This window comes from Ixodes scapularis, unplaced genomic scaffold (assembly GCF_016920785.2).
Source record: "Ixodes scapularis isolate PalLabHiFi unplaced genomic scaffold, ASM1692078v2 PGA_scaffold12__126_contigs__length_90152505, whole genome shotgun sequence".
NCBI classification, from domain to species: domain Eukaryota; kingdom Metazoa; phylum Arthropoda; class Arachnida; order Ixodida; family Ixodidae; genus Ixodes; species Ixodes scapularis.
Window position 1 is genome coordinate 56,315,273 of NW_024609838.1, and position 12,508 is coordinate 56,327,780.

Here is a 12,508-nt window from a genome sequence, read left to right on the forward strand (position 1 = left end):
ACCAGATCAACCAACATGACCACTATAACCGGATCAACCAGCATGCTGAACTGAGGATGCTGGAGCAATAACCGTGCTTGAGCTGGGACCAGCTTAAGCTGGTTTTTTCTGTAGGGGCACAACGTGAACTGGAGCAGGAACACCAGCTGCAGGAACGGCTGCTGGGCAAGCTGGAGGAGCTTCCCCAACACCGCCAGAGAGGACATTCTGAACTTCCGATTTCTGAAATTTTGAACTTACCTCGTCAGCGACCTCTGCGGGCACTGACACACATTCGGGAGGTGCCTCCGGTGGGCCTGCTTTAATATCTACTGCTGGATAAGCAGCATCAGCCGCCGGTACGGGTCGAGCGTGATCCACACCAGCTCGCACAACATAAACTGGAGCAGGAACACCAGCTGCAGCAACTGCTGCTGGGCAAGCTGCAGGAGCTGCCCCAACACCGCCAGACAGGACATTCTGATCTTCTGACTTCTGAAATTCTGAACCTACCTCATCAGCGACCTCTGCAAGCACTGGCAAACATTCGGGAGGTGCCTCCGGTGGGCCTGCTTCAAGATGCGCTGCTGGAGCAGCAGCATCAGCGGCCGGTAAAGGTCGAGCGTGGTCCCCACCAGCGCGCAGAACGTGAACTGGAACAAGAACACCAGCTGCAGCAACTGGTGCTGGGCAAGCTGGAGGAGCTGCCTCATACCGCCAGCCAGGACATTGTCAACTGCAACATAATAAAACACTGTTTAGAAACAAGACCATCTCTCCTGTAAGCCACAGCTCCGCAAACGTGCCAAATACGGTACAGGAGCCGACCAATTATTTTCGACGCCAAAACTTCAGACACGCTTGATTATTCCGACTTCAACACTTTCCTGGTCCCTTGATGGCCTGAGGGTTTTATAGTACTTAATGCCAGAGAAGACTACCGGTAGTGTGCTTATTTGTTTTTTCGTAATACACCGGAAAGGAAAAGAGGAAAAACAAGGGCACTTGTTCACCGGCAGTGGGCGGCCGAGAGCATGTTTACAAAAATAAAAAAAAATACCGGTGAATAGCTAATGAATATTCATGCCTAGCATTTCCGACGGTTTGCGAGATATAAGCTCAATTGTTCTGACGAAATTCAATGCTGTAGCAGAACGTCTGGTCACCTTTTAACTAGTTGCACAGTTGCATCACTAGGCAAATTCTGCCGCCCGATTAAAGTTCAGCCTTGTTGCTGCTGTTGTCATGCCCAGTACCAGCTTCCTCACTCCCTCCTCGTCAACAAAGATAAATTCTTTCTCTCCAATGAAGAAAGGATGTGCGCTGGCCGGGCTAATCGGAAAGTGCATATTTACAATGTTGTGAACGACTGCACAACCTCTTTTTACTTCAAGCCTCATCTATGCGCACAGACCATGGTGTCTTGGTAATGGGCATGATTGTTTGACGGACTGCAGAAAAATATTTCTCCGGTCAAAGCAAGAGTGCTGCCGAGCAAAACCGGGTCACCGCCATCAGCAACAAGAAACAAACTCTCAAAGCTCCATTCGCACTCCAAGAGAAGAAAAGAGAATTATAGACATTGATATATTGAGGCAACCCTGTATTATATGCTTACTTCTGTTTGCGACCAAAAAAAAATGAAGTTACTTTTGATCCCTCGGATAAAGTATGAGCATATAATGTGTAGTGTGCGAGGTGGGCAACTAAAATTGCCTACGCGGTAACCCAATAGTGCAAGCAGCTGCTACTGCAGTCTTCTTGATAACGTCCTCTCTATCTGGGGCTCCTGCTCCCGGTTCACCACCCTCTACTTTGCCGACCTCAGCTTTTCAACCGTCCAGGCATGCTCCACAAGCGACACAGTGGAGGTCCTGGCCTCTGTTTTTTTTTTCTTGGACTCGCCACCCACTACAGGGGACGGTGACATCTCAATCTGGAAAAGAAGAAGGGCCAGGTGTTTAGATATTCACTTCATATAAGCTTCCAACAAAGGATTGGGACAGACATTGTTCACATTAAATTGCCCCCCCCTCTTTATTTTTTTAGGTTTAGCTTTCAGCCCTATACTTGTGATTGCCCCCTCCCCCTGAAAAAATGTTTCCAGATGCCCATGGCCGTATATCCGGTATTCACTGTCATTTCAGAAAATAATTGCTGTATCGCCCTTTACACACTCTAGTGTAAAGGACGATACGTGCATCTGTTTGCTCTGCGTGTAGCGGATGCAGAAAAAAATGCATGGGTATGATCAAAGATTGTGTTAAAAGGTAATTCTAATTTAGAAAGTAAATTATGATTATACTGCTTTGCACCCACTGTACTTTCTATGAGGTACATGAACTCTCAGTTGGTTTCTACTTGCAATCTAGTACTTTTATATACAATAGCATTTATAAGCAAACCCTATGCACTTTAGGAATCCGTTGGTCCGTGGATTTGTAACTGCTTTCAAAACGAGCATGCGGCGGCACATTATAATTCAGAAAAGAAAAACATGCCGCCGGCACTGTGCATCAAACCCACAACTGTTGGGCTGTAAGCCGGACATCGTACCCGCCTCGCCACGAGCACGCATGGGTAAGCATTTGCGAAAGACTTACTGAGTGCAGGCAAGAGCTGCGTTGACGCACGTGCCAGTGCCTCAACGCCGTCGTTGCCATGGCAATGGGTGTCACATCTGGTCGCAGTCGCACATAGCAATATCTGAGGAGAGCTCTGTGAATCAGACTTGAGCATCATCGTTGCCGGTAAGCAAAAGCAGGTCTCGCCAGAGGAACGTCTACGCAAGCGTGCTGAGGAACAGCGACAGCAAAGTGCCTAGGGCAGTTCGGAACCACAAGAAACATGTTTGTTCTAAGCTAGAAAGACAAGTAGCAACCAGAGGACCATCGAAGCTGATCAAAAGATTCAAGAGAGGAATTTTCGGCTGTAACGCAAGCAGGACGCCAAACAAACAAGGACGTCTTGCGATGGTGAAGAAGAGATGTAACTCCGTGTAAAGCGAGATTGAGACTTAGAACAGGTGAAGACGTCTCGTAAGACTGAAGAGGATGATATTCAGATATAATGCGATCGAGTCAACAAGCAGGAGAGTGTCTCTTGGAATTGAAGAGGGACAACTTCGGCTACAGCACAATCGAGACCAGGAGTGGCCAAGCTGCGGCTCTTTGTGTGTTAAAGTATGGCTTGTGGTCCACGTTCCTGGAGCGGTACCCACTGGATCTGTGTACATGAATAGAAAGCAATTTTAAAAAAAAACAATGTCTATACAGATCAACGAGGTAGAGGGGCTTAGAGTGATAAACCGGAAGTCCGGAAGTGGCACCCCCCCGGTGGCCGCCATATTTTACGCAAATGTGACCACTCGTCACGTGACCTCCCAAGAGCCGTGACGTCACAGGTAAGATGGCAGCGCCCAGAGCTGGCGGATGCGAGTTTGTTCGGTGCGCGGTAGCCGTGATGTGCAGCTGCTTTCCGACGACTTCGCGCTTCTTCGTGCTCGCTGACACAGGTATAATGTGAAAATATGAAGGAATGAGACTTTATACCGTTTTTGCGCAAGATCGCTCTGGATCATCTGGATATTAACGCCTGTGAGACAGCATCAGCTCTGCATTGCCGGACCTGTGCTCGGATTCCGGGATGTGTCCGAGGACCGATAGAACTTTGAGTGGTTTTAGCATAAAATTTTCGCATTCTCTTAGCTTTGTGTGAACGTTGAAATGTCTGAGAATCGACGCGAAAGGTATATGTCGCGTTAGGGCCTAGGAGAAGTCGTTTCAGCCCTCCGTCACCGAACAACCATAGCAACTTTTAGCGAGGAAGCTCCTGCGATTTTAACCTTTTGTGCTAATCCACTATTCTACATTCGATCGCTTTTCTTCCTTTTTTGTGTGTGAGTGCGAAGTGCACCCTTATTTTCAGCTACGAGGATGGCGTTTTATTGAGTATGAGGAAGAATAAATCGTTGCAGGCACCTGCTTCAAAGCTATTCGACTTGCTATAAGAACAACTGTTTTGGTGCATGCATAGATTAACTGCGCATTTTTTCTGTTTTGTAGGATTTATTGCAGCTATACTCTTTTCCATCAAGAGTGCATTGTATTAGTCGGTCAATTATTTAATTGTTCTAATTACCTGGGTAAGGTGATTCATATTTGTGTTCATCCCTTGCCTGGAGAGCAGTCTTGTTGAAAAATGTTGACTACCATTCCTTTCGGTCTCTTCAATATACTCTTTTTAAAAGTGTGGGCTGTCTATACTTCCCATCACCGTAACTTGGAAAAGGCCAACCGCCACAGCCCCCTCGAGCCAATCAGAGAGACGGAGCAAATGTGTGTGATAAATCTGTGCAGACGAGCACTCTGGTGATATGTTGTCATGTGCTTCTCTCCCATGTGTGTATTGACTCGCCGAGACCGTAGCCTTTGCTGTCTGCCAAATTCTGATGAAACAAATTACAGTAGCTACTACTGTAATTACCCCAGGCTTTCATACTTTGGGCATTTGTTCGACAAGAATGTTATGTCCGCCATCCCTGTGAATTCGGCTCAGCACCTATTGGACTCGAATGCTGCATTAGCATTCGTGAACTGGGGCCCATTCGTGTGCTTTACGCCGGAAATAATGGTGACATTTGTGTTGCTTGATAAGGTTCTGCAAGGGGTCTATTGTGTCATACATACAGGAAGTGTCATGCGGTATAACAATGCATCAACACATACTATTAAACTATATGCTCAGAGGTGTATTTGTTTTTCCATTTAACAAGTTACAGCAGTGTGCTTTAATGCTATTTTCATGTGTGTAGTTTTAAGTATCCTCTCTGCAATGCCTACGAAGGCCCCCAGAAGAAATAAATTAATAAATAACATTTTCACATCTCTGGAGTTGGTTTTCGGATGCACCACATGTTCAGGAAAGGTTGAACGAGTGCAGCCCCTTGCAAGAAGTCTGGTATGACCCCTTAATTAATATTGAAGGGTCAGAGATGCGAGTGTCCTCGTAAGGTCCAGAGCGTGCAGTGGGCACAATTCTCGGTGTGTAGACTCTCAAGGCATGAAGGCAAGCGGAAATATGTTTATCAAGGTTAGTGTATCAAATATGTTTATTTCCACTTGATTACATAATTATTGATTCTTAGGAAATGGTTCCATAACGAGTTCTTTCTACGACACTCTCGTGTCAGGCGTTCAGTCGTAGTACCTGTGGACCTTGTTGTAGGATGACGCTCCTGGCACGTCGGTGTTCAGTTTGGTCGAGTGGCAACTTTGACCGACTGATGCTGTCTTGTAATCATACGTCATGTGCGGCCACTGACGTCTGATGCACTGAAGCTGCAGGGCTGGCTTCTAATCCGAAAAATTTCCTGGTAGTTTTTGTCATCAATGCAGCAGGCTCGGGCATGTATTGCTTACGTGGCTGTGCCTTTTGCTGTACCGTTGACTTGATAGCTGGCAACAATTTTTGCTTGCTATCCAAGTCTGGTGATGCTTGCAGTTCACTTTTGAGAGCAACCAACCATTCTATTCCTTCAAGTCACTCAGGGGCATTCTCCCTCAAAGTTTGAAATTGTGTGCTTCGTAGAGTGGACACAGAAAATTGGTGTGAGCAAATTTTTAGGTATTGTCCTTGGACGACAACCGACACCAGATCCACTGTCACTGCATCGCCGTTCACCTGCTTTGTCATGCTTACCTCTTGTTGAGGTGATGGACATGAGGAGCTTCAGGGTAATCAGGGATTCATAATCTTCGATTCAGCACCTTCGGCATCAGGGACAAAGGTCGCCGAAGGTAATCCTTAATCTCCCGTGGTCGCTCCTCGAGACGTAATCGAGGGTCGTTTGGCAGAAACCCTCGCAGACCAATTCATTCGTACGGGCTGCTTTGGTAGACATGGTCGGCTTCATGCAGTGCTAGCAGTGGTTTTCGGTCGCACATTCGCATCGCCTATGTTTTCCTCGGTGTACTTTGTTGAGCACAGACCTACACACGATGTCGGGAATGCTTCGGCGTTAGAGTGTCTCATTGAATTGGCATTGGATATTAAGGGGCAGCCGGTGGCTGTCGTCGTGCCATTGTGGCGTAAGTTGCCCTTGGTTTGTCAGATGCCGCTTCGCTCGCAGAAGTCTCGGTTGAAATACCTGTCAAACCTGTTCCGAAACAATCTCGGCAATCAAAATAAAAGCTGGTTAACTGATGGCAGGAAGTAGCTTCCTGATCTCCTCCCAGACAACGTCGTGGATGATCTCGTGGATGCCTGGGAGGCTGGCGTCGAAGTAGTGGCTGGACAACTCGGGTGTCGAGACGCCGGGAAGTTGTTCATAGTGGCAGGCTCGGGCATGCAGTGCACATTCCATGTTGGAAGCCTCGGTGATATGAACACTTCGACTGTTGTTGGGGGGTTGCGGACAATGCTGCCGAAGGTGTTGTTCCTCACGTGAGGGGCATAGGATCCTTAGGTTCTTGTCTTCTGTAGCATCAAAGTCGGCGTGGGCGTGGGTGCTCGGTCAAGCGCAAAACATCCTCCACGAGTGCGGTGGCGCTCTCGTTGGGGCAGTGTCCTGGACAGAATCAAGAATGCGGCTCTCTCTCGTTGATGTTGGCTGACGAATGCGCGCTTCAGCTCGATCTTGCAAACTTCCCATGACGTTAAGGAGGATCCATGGTTCTCAGACCAGGGCCGGCAGTTTCTTCCACGAGAAGTACAGGTTCTGCAGGAGCTGGTTGTCTGTCCACCCAAAGTGGCGGGCGACACTGTCATGTTGTTCAATCCAGTCCTTGACGTCTTCATACAGTTTGCGTGAAAAAGCGTCGGAGTGTGATTTGCGACGGGCATGCAAACAATGGTGGGAGGGGACACGGTTTGCTGCTACAGGTTTGTCGTTGTTGGCATTGTCAGCTTCGAATTTTCTGACAGGAGACCGAATTCCGGTGGTTTTTCCTGGTAGCAGCAACTGGCTCGGATTTCAGGTGCTTCGTGGTGTATTTCCGAGGTTACTCCTTGTGGTACTCGGTCGTCTTCCGGTTGTTCTGCCAGGCTCGGGTCAGGACTTTGCTTACGGCTCGACGGGGGTATAAGACGCAGGATAGTCCGCCAGCCGTGTCCCATCATCGGGTAACTCGGCTGAAGAGCCGCCGGGTTCACACAGAGTGGAGGGCTATGGGTAAAGTGCCCAGCACCTCCACCAGAACATATGATTACAGCTGAGCATGACCTGCAGTGTCCCAGAATAGTGAATATTGATAGAAGATAGGACTACAACAAGGATCCGTGACAGTATAACAAAACCCGCAGAAGAGAATCTATCCTGACCACTGAGGAAGTTGCATTGCTTTAGTGGCATTCTGTCCGAATAAATCCTCTCCTTCGGGGTTTGGCGACTGCCGTGGACGAACTGAACTAAAATGGATGTGGGACCACTTTTCTGGTAATGAGCCACTGCAGACTGTTGCCACAAAGCGGCGTGAGCGGGGTACGTAACACGCTCGATGAAATGTCCGGACAGCTTGCAATTCGCGTAACGAGTGTGGATGAAACGTTTGTTTTGACGAAACGTGCGACAGACCAGCGGGATCAATACCAACTGCAACACCTGTGCTCCGTGAAAGTGCACGTCTACGCCGGAACAATTTCGGAAGCAGCACAGCATCACCTAAAGCATGGCACAGGAACTACCAGCTTGAAGGCAGCTCTTCGGTGCGCCGCACACCTGTGCTCCGTGAAAGTGCACTTCTACGCCGGAACAATTTGTAAGCAGCACAGCATCATTCAGCACGGCACAGGAACTACCAGCTTCAAGGCAGCCTTCAGGTGCGCCGCACAACTGAAGTGAGCCCTCGGTCATTTGATCGAAGCTGCACCACGATTACACACCACCAAGCACGACTCACGCAATTTCCGTTGCTAAACTGTGTATCCATATATATTGCACACGCTTCACTGCAAACCTCGAAGATTCCTATGGCCAACGAGCGCACAGAAACGTCGCCTTAAATTTTATCCTAGCGGTATCCGAATCAATCCGAGGTCCGAGCAACGTAGGTCAGATTGTCTCTTCCGTGGCAATATCCCGGTTGGTCACCAGCGAAATGCACACCGTTCCTCCGTATTTTCACGTTATACCTACGTCAAACACCACGCTGAACTCTGAACTCGCTTTCGACCGGCCTCATATGATGGCTTCAGTGTCTGAAATCAACTCGCCGAGACGAACGACAACCAACAAAGCATCCGAGAAGCTCCGGCCCAGCTGGGGCCAGCCGCTGCATGGGCGCGGCCATCTTCCTTGTGACGTCACGTATTTGGTTTGGTCATGTGACGTGTGGTCAAATTTGCGTACAATGGCAGCCGCCTTATGGGGGTCACTTTCGAGTGCAGACCGGAACCCCGGTTTATCGCTCTAAGCCCCTCTACCTCGTTGATACAGATAGTCCTGACCAGCCATAATGAATGGAAACAATTACTCATGAAGCGAACAAAATGCAAGATATTCCTTGGCCTAACCGTGCAATTTTACCCACAATTACTGCCCACTGGGAACGGAAGTGAAGTATGCTGCCGATTTGAAAAAGGGACGCAAAAGACGAACCCCTTGGCTATGAACAGGGTCGAAGAATGAGGTAAGAAAAACAGCCTAAAGGCGCATATATACATCGAACCTTAAGTTCAATATCATAGGGACGGCCACGTGCTTCTTTTTCAAAGCAGCCACCAGCTCATCTCGTGCCTCCGTAAAACAAAACATGCACATTGAGTTACATCTCAAAGTCGTCGTGTTTGTTCCCCTTCCCCCCCCCCCCTCCTTGTATCGGGGTTTATAAATATGACCGTTCACCAGCTAGCCTACGCTAACACCCTTGTTTCAGCAAGTGTTTTCTTCGATAATTTTACAAATTAAATGCACCACCTAGTCGAACTTATGTGGTAAATTTGTCGTAGCTTACTAAGCTGATTTGCTGCGATTTACTTTAAGTGTCGTGGCTGCCATCTGGAGCGCCCTGTAGTTCGTTCAATAATGTAAAACTCTTTGCTTCTGCCACCAAGTTCTTTGCAAATCGGGCGCAAGGACATATTCTTGCCCACCACATTTCGCGAATTCTAAACGCCGGAATGGGGGACACCTGAACGGGGGACCACCAAGTTTCCGCTTTTCACGTGCCCTTAAATTTCGCTAATTTTGGACGCGCGAAATTCGCCAAAAAATAGGATCTCGCGAACATTAACGGTGTGCTGGACTTCGAGCCCCTGATGCGTACAAAACAACTTACGACTCCCCGGCGCACGCTCCAGTAGCCTTCCAGTAGTTGCTTTTCGGCACGTCGGGGTCGGTGTCGTCAAGGCTCGCCGGTTTGAACTTCGATCTTGATACGGGTCACACTGAATATTTCCTTCGCGCAAGCAACATAAATCACGTATGCGCAGTACATATCGACACCAAGACTATCGTCCAGGCGGCTTTGGTTTAGAGCGCTGGCCAGCTGGCCTGCGGCGTGGGAACATAAGTATTGGATTGGATTGAAGTAATATACTGCCTTAGTTTATATTAGTACCATTAGTACTCGAAATATTTTTAAAACATTTAAAATGATACAAAATTGCCATGTTGAGTTTATTTTTTGTTCAAAAAAAGATTGTTTGTTCCTCGCTGATTGTTGTCATCCAATCTGGCTTGCAGCTACGAAATCCAATGCAATCCGGTGTGAAATAAACCGAAACCAAAACTAAAATTGTACAGGGATGGAAGCTATGCTGATAAGCAAACTCCCACTTTTCTCGGCCTCGCTATTCGGTTTTCGAATTTTATGACTTTATATATGCATGTCATAACATGGTTGCGTTTGATAGCTGAAACTGTTGAATTGAAATGGACTAATATGTGATTTTCTGATTAAAATTTTGTATAAAAATTATCACACTTTAGTTTCGCGGTGCGCGCGTTCCCGTCGAGGTCTAATAATTTCTCGTCGTGTTAAAATTGTGTATGTCGGTAGAGTCAGTACGAGGTAACCGACCGCCAATCTAAAGGGAAGCTACGGAGCTTCTTGAAAAAAATGAGTTAGAAGTGAATTCTAGTGTATTTTTACCTTGTGAACCCGAATACCAAAACCATTTGCCGCGCAAGTGTTTTTAAACGCGAGAAAAACGCGAAAGACTGTCGCTGTCCGTGACGTCATCGACGGATCTTTTGGCTTGCCAAGGCTAGGGAGGCGGGGCTTCAGGCCTTTTTTCAAATTGCTCTTATTGCTCTCTGGCGCGTCGCATTGAAATATAATTGTGATATCTGCTATTCTAAAGGCCAAATGAATGCAATTCAAGCGTTTTTTTCTCAAATGTAGAAGTGCCCCATCTTCCCTTTAAGTGCCGGCGCCGGTAAGGCGTTACAGGTCGCTCTGATACGGGGTTGCTGGTGGCCGCCCACCGATTACTGGCCAGCGGTACGTTATTACGGCCCACCAGTGGGGCGTACCGGCTTCGTCTGTACGTGTTTACTCGCCGCCTATACATGATATGGGCAGCCGTTACGGCGTATCGGCTTCGCCAGTACGTGGTTACCGGTTGCCGGTGTGGCGTACCGGCAGTGGCCATACGTGTGTACCGGCCGCTTGTAAATGATATAGGCGGCCGGTACGGCGGATCGGCTTCGCCAGTACGTGGATACAGGTCGCCGGTACTGAGCTATCGGTTACCGGTACGAGAATACAAGACTCCGGTATGAATCGGTATAGTCCGGTACACATCTGTACAGGACTTCTCAGTAGGCTGTGCCATAGAGAAAATGTAAGTAAAATGCCGTTGTTATTCAGCCTCGGTCCTCTACTTTATTCTACACACGGGACGAAAGGTGAACTAAAATCATTTTTATTTCATCGCATAAGATGGCATTAGGAACATTTTTTTAAGTTCACCTAAATGTGGAATTTCGGCAACGCACTTAAAAAAGTTGCGAAAATTAAAAAAAAAAATCATGAAAGATGCGACATTTTCAGTCTAATGATCGTTCAAGTAACTGCGATCTCATCACCCAGGCGTGCACAGCCTCATGGTAAGACATTAGGTGGGCCAGGAGTCAGAGCATTAGCGGAAGCGTATAACGCCTCTTTTGAAGTTGCCTTGTTGGCAAGGCCCGAAATCAGAAATCTAAAAGCTCTACAGTGGGCGTAATTGGGGGTAGAAGCCTTTTATTCTGCATTAGGCTAAAAAATTTTCACACTTCTACGATTAGCAAGACGAAGCTAGAACAGGGCGGAGCAATTTTTGTTGGACATTTGACGATTGGGGTATGAACTTTGCACGGAACCTGCTTGGGCAGGTTTTAGTTTACTCATTGTAGAGTAATGAAACTAGCATGCGTTTACGTTAATTGTTTACAGGGTGAACTGCTAAACCTAGCAGTTCACACCGTTTATTGGATTATTTACGCAATGTTTTACGCCTGATCTGCGCTCAGAATCGTCCTGTTAATTTGCGCATCCGACATTTGTTTTGCGGACCCCTAATATTTCCTCTACTTATTATTTCAACAAATCTATGGTCACCGACAAGGTGAGTAGGACAGGCGCTAGAGCGTAAACTTCCTAACTTCGACAACCCGTCGGCATCTGGTCCACCTTAAGCACTCAGGCGCAGCCTAAGGAAGGCGGAACGCAAAGAGTCAATGCGGGAAGTCGAGCGTTCGGAAGACACATTCTGCCTTTCTCATTCACCCGAATACCTAATGTGTTTACTCAAACCTCAGCGCAGCATTCTGCGATTATGAGGAGTAATCGCGGCCAATGAGAGCTTACCCTCGCTGTAACGTCCGAACTGGCTCGTGAATCACGCGAATTAAGATCGAAATTCTTAAGAACGTCAAATTGTATCAAAACCTCCAGCAATTGAACAACACATTCGAATGATGCCATGTCCACTGAAAAAAAAGAAAGAATACACACCTTCAAATATAGTTCTCCCCTACTAAACAGCATGCGCCCATCCGATTCATATTCTCTAAAACAATACGAAGAATGCATGCGAAGAAAAAAACCTTAAAACAATTTTGTTTTCAGAGGACACTCACAATTTTGAGAAGACGAAGAAAATCTTAAATTATACGTGTATTTTATGTATAAGACACGCATCACAGTCTGCCATGTTTCCTAATGCATTTCGTTCCCGAATTAGAAAATTATTATGCTTATGGAACAGAACAATAAAATTTATGTACCATGTGAGCAAACACATGGTACATAACAGAGGCCCATTTGAAGGCAAACCTTCAAATGGGCCTCTGTATTCTCAATTAATAGTGATGCATACCTTATTGAAAAAACGCAGCAAGGAAATAAAGCCGGTCAAGCTGGTCCAGCTGGTTCTTAAGCTGATTCGAGCTGGTCTAGATGATAACCAAGCTGGCTCGAGCGGGTTCAAGCTGGTTCGAGCTGGCACTGCAGCTGGGCAAGCTGGTACATGAGCTGGTTTGAGCTGTTACTGAAGCTGGTTCAAATCTGTCAAGCTGGTTCAATATGATCCAGCTGGTTCAAGC

The 12,508-nt window shown here is 47.2% G+C and overlaps 1 pseudogene; it reads left to right on the forward strand.

The window, feature by feature from the left end:
- Window positions 1-2,555: 2,555 nt before the first annotated feature.
- Window positions 2,556-12,508, forward strand: part of LOC120837012 — a 102,076-nt pseudogene continuing 92,123 nt past the window's right edge.